The following is a 6,716-nucleotide window of genomic DNA, read 5'->3' as shown; positions in this document are numbered from 1 at the left end:
TGTTTTTAACCTATTTGGAGGTGCAGTTAGTTGGATGAGTAAGAAATAATCTATAGTGGCACTATCAACTACAGAGGCAGAATACATGGCAGCCACTCATGCAAGCAAGGAAGTTGTTTGGTTGCAAAAATTGTGTTCAAGTATGGGGTTAGTACAGGGAGCTATAAGGATAGACTGTGACAACCAAAGTGTAATTTTCTTGGCAAAGAACCCTGCTTATCATTCAAAGACAAAGCACATTGATGTTCAATATCACTTTGTGAGGGATATGATAGAAGACAAAAAGATGTTGCTGGTAAAGGTGGACACTTTGAAGAGTACTGCAGATACATTGACAAATTTTGTGAGCTCTGAGAAGTTCTCCTGGTGTAGAGAAACAATGGGAGTTTCAGGGCTGGAAAAATGACGAAGCTCTCCTATGGCCCCCTATGGAAAGAAAAAAAAAAGTGGGAGAATGTTGGGTTTTGTTATATTCTTTCCACGACTAACCCGCGTAGTGAACCGGGGGGTTAGAGGGGGAGCGGAGCTCCCCCTTCGTTGCATCGATTGCGCAGTGGAGGGGTCACAGGGGGGCAGCAGCGCCCCCTATCCGGGGGGTTTGAGGGGGGCGGGTAGCCCCCCTCTACGGGGTCCGGGGGGTTTGAGGGGGGTGGGTAGCCCCCCTTTACGGGGTTTGGGGCAGTGCCCTGAGAAAATTTTTTTTGGACCCTATATTAGGTTGGGCGAACCTACTTGTGGTTTTCAATCCATGGTTTTGGATGCGATGGTTTTCGGTCCATGGCATTGGATGCTTCGCCATGTATAAATATGTATTGTAACATTGAAAGGAATATAATGAAAAATCAAGTTGGTAGTCCCAGTTTTGTGATCCAGGGGAAAACCTTTGTGTCTATGTGTTTTATGTGTTATGCGCTCGCATTGTTTATTTTTCTATGTTTTAGAATTCATATGCAGGTAATTTCTATACAGGGTTAAAACCTACACAACAACCATAACTACAAAAAATATTTGATGCTCTTGAAGGAGGAACAAATTACAAATTATATGCTCTTGAAGGAGAAACAAATTATGTTTTAGAATATATCTTTATTTATTAAAAAAAAAAAAATTCCCCACGAACATGTTTAGGAATCACCAACCACAACCTTTTAAAAATCTGTTTTTTCTTAAATATATTGCATAATTATCTTTATTTAGTTATCTTTCTATTACATAAGCATTTTGTGCTAATAGTTTGGAAGTGTAGCCTCTTCTATAAATTCTTTAAAATACAAATCCTCATGCCTGCTATAAAAATTGACCATAAAAAAACGAGATGGATCATTTATCTTGATAGAATAAGTAAACTTTGGATTGTTCTTGAATTTCAACTTTTTATATATATTTTTTTGAATTTAAGTTCTTCATATAATATTAATCTGCGGAAAAACGTTCAAAAGTAGCTCATTCGGCAATTTCGTGACAATATATATTAAAAAAAAAACATATTTAATTCTTAACAATCCTATATCATTCTTAAAACATGGTGATTACACCAAAAATTAAAAGTACCAAAAAACCCAAATTATTAATTCTTTAGCTTACAAGAAAGAAAAACAAAAAAAAAAAAATTTATAAACAAAAATCATTAATTTTTGCAAAAGAATCATCGTTCTAAATTTTAAATGAAAAGGATTCTATAAATAACGTGATATCAGTTTCATTTTCTCAGTCAGGAGGACCTTATGAAAATAAATCCCATCCCGTGGATTAAGGACATAAGCTTTCTCACGCTCCATGCCTGGGATCCACTGAATGATACACCTCATAATAAACTTATTTGGGTAAAATTGTGAGGATTTCCTATTGAGCTCTGGACTAAGTAGGTGTCTGGGGGCACAGGATAAGCAGGTTGCCTGGATCCTGATAGAGAAAGAATATAGAGGTGGCTTTCATGACCACATTGCTCTTCAATGGGGGGATACGAATCTTACCCAACGTCTGGACTTTTGGGGGTTGCCTTTTAGGTGCTCTTTTTGTCATCACATTGGTCATCTTTTGGCTCAGTGCAATTGTTGTCGGGTTGGTTGGCACTCGACTCATACGTGGAATTGTTTTGGTTCATCTGGGCCATCCTTGGTTGGGGATCACGTGCAGGGTTCCAGGGGTGGTATGACGCATCATGGAAAGGGCGCATGACATTCTCCAGGTATTTCACATGAACCTTTTACTTTCTGTCCCTCTGCATTTCGGTCTGTGCATAACGGATCCTCCCCTATTATTGTTCTCTCATCTCCACTATCATCTGACGGGCCTGTACATTCGAAGGATAAGTCTCTCTCCCTGAATATTCCCCCATATCCACTTGGGAACTCATTTCTTCGAAAAGGTTTCCCTATCCCATCCACGTCACACGATGTGTCTTCGTCCTCTCACATCATTTATGCTCTGGCTCCATCTCCTTCTCACCACACACGGCCCTCCCTCAGATATCGAAAAAGCCTTACTCCTCCAAATTCGCCACTTGCTTCACCTACAAATTCTGTGGGTAGCGACTTGGATTTTCTTCTCCATCGGAAGACCCTCAACCTCTGAACTCTTACCATTCATAAACCCTCTAGCTCCTCATCCCCACATATCAGCCCTACCTCCGCGGGGAATATTATTGTCCGCCAAAAGCATAATCGAGACAGCCGACACTTCCGTGGACGTGTTCAATCAAACCCTTTCACCTCACCAAATGAACAAATTCTTGTTGAGATTCCTATCGTTGCTGCTAATTCATCTCGGGCCCTTGGAGCACATATGCCCGCTTAGGGTTTCTCATGACTTTTATCTTATCCCTAAATATTCGGGGACTGGGGGCCGACCCGAAATTCGTGGCCCTCAAACAGCTCTTTACTTCTTTCAATCCATATATCATTCTCCTGCAGGAGACCATGCACTCGGTCCCCACTGTAATAAAATACTTCAAGAAGATGTTTCCGACGTGGCACATGGCTGCCACAGATGCTGTTGGTTTATCTGGTGGTCTGGTTGCAATATGGGACCCTCGATGGGTCAGGGTCAGGGCCTTCTCTTGCTGGTATCCTTCTTGATGGTTATATTAGAGGTCTCTCTGGACACATACATATCCTAAACATGTATGCTCCATACAAGAATAAACCTACTTTTTGGGATAAATTGATCTCATCTGGTATCTTTGAGATGGTGTCACTCATTATTGCGGGGGACATGAACTGCACGATTGGTATGGATGAGGTTTGGGGGCTCTCCAGGAAAATCGACTCGATGGCAGATGTGATTAGGGATATTATCATGGACTCAAATTTTGTGGATATATGTCCACCAAAAGTGGTTCCTACTTGGGACAATGGGCGGGCGGGGTCGACATATATTGCGAAGCGATTGGATCACTTTATTTTGCATGAACAGGTTGTGGAGTGCTTGGGCAATGTGCATTTGGGGGTGGTCAATTGCCACATCTCAGATCATCGACCCATTTTGTTAAAATGGCACCAGGGGGAGTACAGAAAGGGTATCCCTTTTAAATTCAACCGGGTATGGTTGGAGGACCCAGACTTTAATGACCTTGTGCATTCTGTCTGGGCTCGTAACATGGATCAGCGGCTTTCACATATGGATATTTTGTTGGAGAAGCTTGGTATACTTCGTGGGGAAGTAATAACATGGCAGAAAAGGAAGAAAAATGCTTTGACAAAGGAACTACAAGACATCATTGGAGAATTGGACACCATTGGGTCCCAGCTGGCTTCTCACAATCTACCAGAAGCCACTCGTTGCCGTATCAAAGAACTGGAAAAAAAAGGAAGCACATTCTATCTATTGTTGAATCTACCTGGTGCCTCAAGAGTAGGGCCATTTGGATTCAGGAGGGGGACCATAACACGAAATTCTTCCACAAATTTTCTAATCACAAATGCAAAATTAATACTATCTGGAAGATACAAGATGTTGATGGGAATTTATGTTAGTCACAATCTGAGATTTACAATGTTTCTATATCACATTTCTAGGGCGCCTACAGTCGGGAAAATGAGATATATGTTGAGGATTTTAATTGGGGGATCGAATTATATCCTAACATGTTTGATGCTGATGCAAACACTGAACTTTTCAAAGCTGTCAATGAGGATGAGCTTCTGGCAATGTTAAAATCATTTAAGGCCGACAAAATCTTGAGGCCAGATGGGTGGGCGGTGGAGCTTTTCTCCCATGTTTTTGAAATTTTCAAACATAACCTACTTGACATGGTCGAGGAGTCGAGAACACGGGGATATATACACCCGCACATGAATTCCACTTATATCGCTCTCATTCCGAAGAAGTCCCCTACAAATACTTTCTCTAATTTTCGGCCCATATCTCTCTGTAATATCATTTACAAGGTCATATCCAAAACGATTGCAACTCGAATGAAGACTACCCTGTCCCGCTATATTACCCCTGAGCAATTCGGGTTTCTTCAAAACCGGCAAATCCATGATGCCGTTGCCATCGCCCAGGAGTGCATACACTCGATTCACACTAAAAAGCTAAATGTTGCCATTATGAAGGTGGATCTGCAAAAAGCATATGACTACCTAGACTGGGGATATCTCAGACTTGTCTTACATAAAATTGGTATACAAACCAGGGCAGTGGAGTGGATTATGGCATGCATCACGAATATCAATTATGTTGTCATCATCAACAGTTTCCCCACGAATTTTTTCAGAGCCGGAAGGGGTCTTCGTGAGGGTTGTTCTTTGTCGTCGCTCCTATTTATCTTGGCGATGGATGGTTTGAGCCTTCATATTAAAAAAACAGTGGTTGATGGCCAGTTATTGGCTTTGCACATGGGGAATGAGATTGATATTTCTCATAGTTTTTTTGTGGACGATGTTCTAATTATGGGGATGCTTAATTGATTTTCATGGTTGTTTTTATTTCACATATTTTCAAAATTTGCACGTGCTATCAGGCTCTATATGAATCTCCATAAATCTATAATTTATCATAATATGTGGGATATGGACACTGTTGAGTATATAAAGGGTATTTTTTGTGTGGTTGCGGACCAAATGCACAATGGTATGAAATACCTGGGCTTCCATATCAAGCCCTGTGGATATAAGTTGGCGAATTGGATGTGGATCGTTGATCGTTTCTTCAAAAGAATAATGGGTTGGGAGTATATATGCCTATCTTTGGGTGGCCATGTCATTCTGGTATAATCAGTTCTGCTGCAGTTGAGTGTATACTGGGCACATCTCTACCATATTCCCATATCTATTATGAAATGTCTTGAGCGGATTATGGCTAAGTTCATATGGGCGGGTAGTAGGGACAAATTTAAATTTCATTTGACCTCGATGGCGCAAATTTCATTCCCAAAATGCATAGGTGGATGGGGCATTCTAGACATGCGACATTTTGGTTGGGCTTTATTGCTCAAATCGTTATGGAGGGGGATCTTTGGTGAAGGATCTTGGGGTAAGATCATGAGGGACAAATACTAAAATCATCTGGATTTTTGCATATGGTATCATAGAAAATCCATTGGCATCCCCTCGGGATCGGCCATTTGGAAGATGGGAGATTTTTACAAATTTTGGAAAACAAACATTCCAAACAAAATTATTCTCTTCTTTTGGTTTGTATGTTGCAACAATAATCTCACTTGGGATAATCTTCAGAAGTGGAATTGCCATGGGTCGAGCATCTATGTGATTTATAGGAACGTGAAGGAGAATAATGTACATATGTTCATGAAGTACCCCTACACAGTCCAAGTATGGCAAAATATGGCTCATAAAATTGGTTTCCCATTTATCAGTTTTGACATCGGTATGTTGCAACAATAAACTCACTTGGGATAATCTTCAGAAGTGGAACTGGCATGGGTCGAGCATCTGTGTCATTTACAGGAACGCGAAGAAGAATAATGTACATATGTTCCTGAAGTGCCCCAACATAGTCCATGTATGGCAAAATATGTCTCATAAAATTGGTTTCCCATTTATCAGTTTTGACAATATGCAGAATTGCATGATATGGTGGAGCACACAGAAAACTTATTGGAGATGTATTCCTCCTACCCTATTCTGGATGATTTGGAAATGGCGAAATAGGAGAATTTTTGAGAATTCACAGGACAGTTTTAGTTTGGTTTATGAGCGTACTATCTCCTATCATGCCATGGTTCTTCCACTTGACAATGTTCCTGATCGAGAACCATGAAAGAAACATGCCCGGAAATGATATACTCGGTTGGTTTTTTTGACGAGGCAGCCCAGAAGAACATATGTGGATGTGGATTTTGGATTGGGATATCCAAAGATCAGGAATTTTGTGTACATTGGCAGGCTGGCAGGGGTTCGAATACAAAGGCATAAGCAATGGCTCTATGGGGTCTGTTATGGTTTTCACACTTTCTTAATATTCTTGAGATTCATATTTTTGGCGATTCAAAAACCAGTATTCAACACGTTCATGGTGATGCTAAAATTTTGAACAACATACTCTCGGAGGATGGCTCAAAAAAATTGATAACCTATAGGCATTGTTTTGAAATTCCTCGATTAAGCATATAGGCAGGGATTTCAATCAACAGGCTGATTGATTGTCAAAGGATGATATGTTGGCTCAAATAAATAGCATGCACATTATGGTTAAGATGGGAGACGCTACAATCAACGCGGGAGTGTTTCCATTCCCTGAGTGACTATCACTGT

The sequence above is a fragment of the Pinus tabuliformis genome, chromosome 2_1 (genome assembly GCF_031772625.1).
Source record: "Pinus tabuliformis cultivar Carrire ecotype Pingquan chromosome 2_1, CPIR1, whole genome shotgun sequence".
Classification (NCBI taxonomy): Eukaryota; Viridiplantae; Streptophyta; class Pinopsida; order Pinales; family Pinaceae; genus Pinus; species Pinus tabuliformis.
This window is presented reverse-complemented; position numbering follows the sequence as displayed.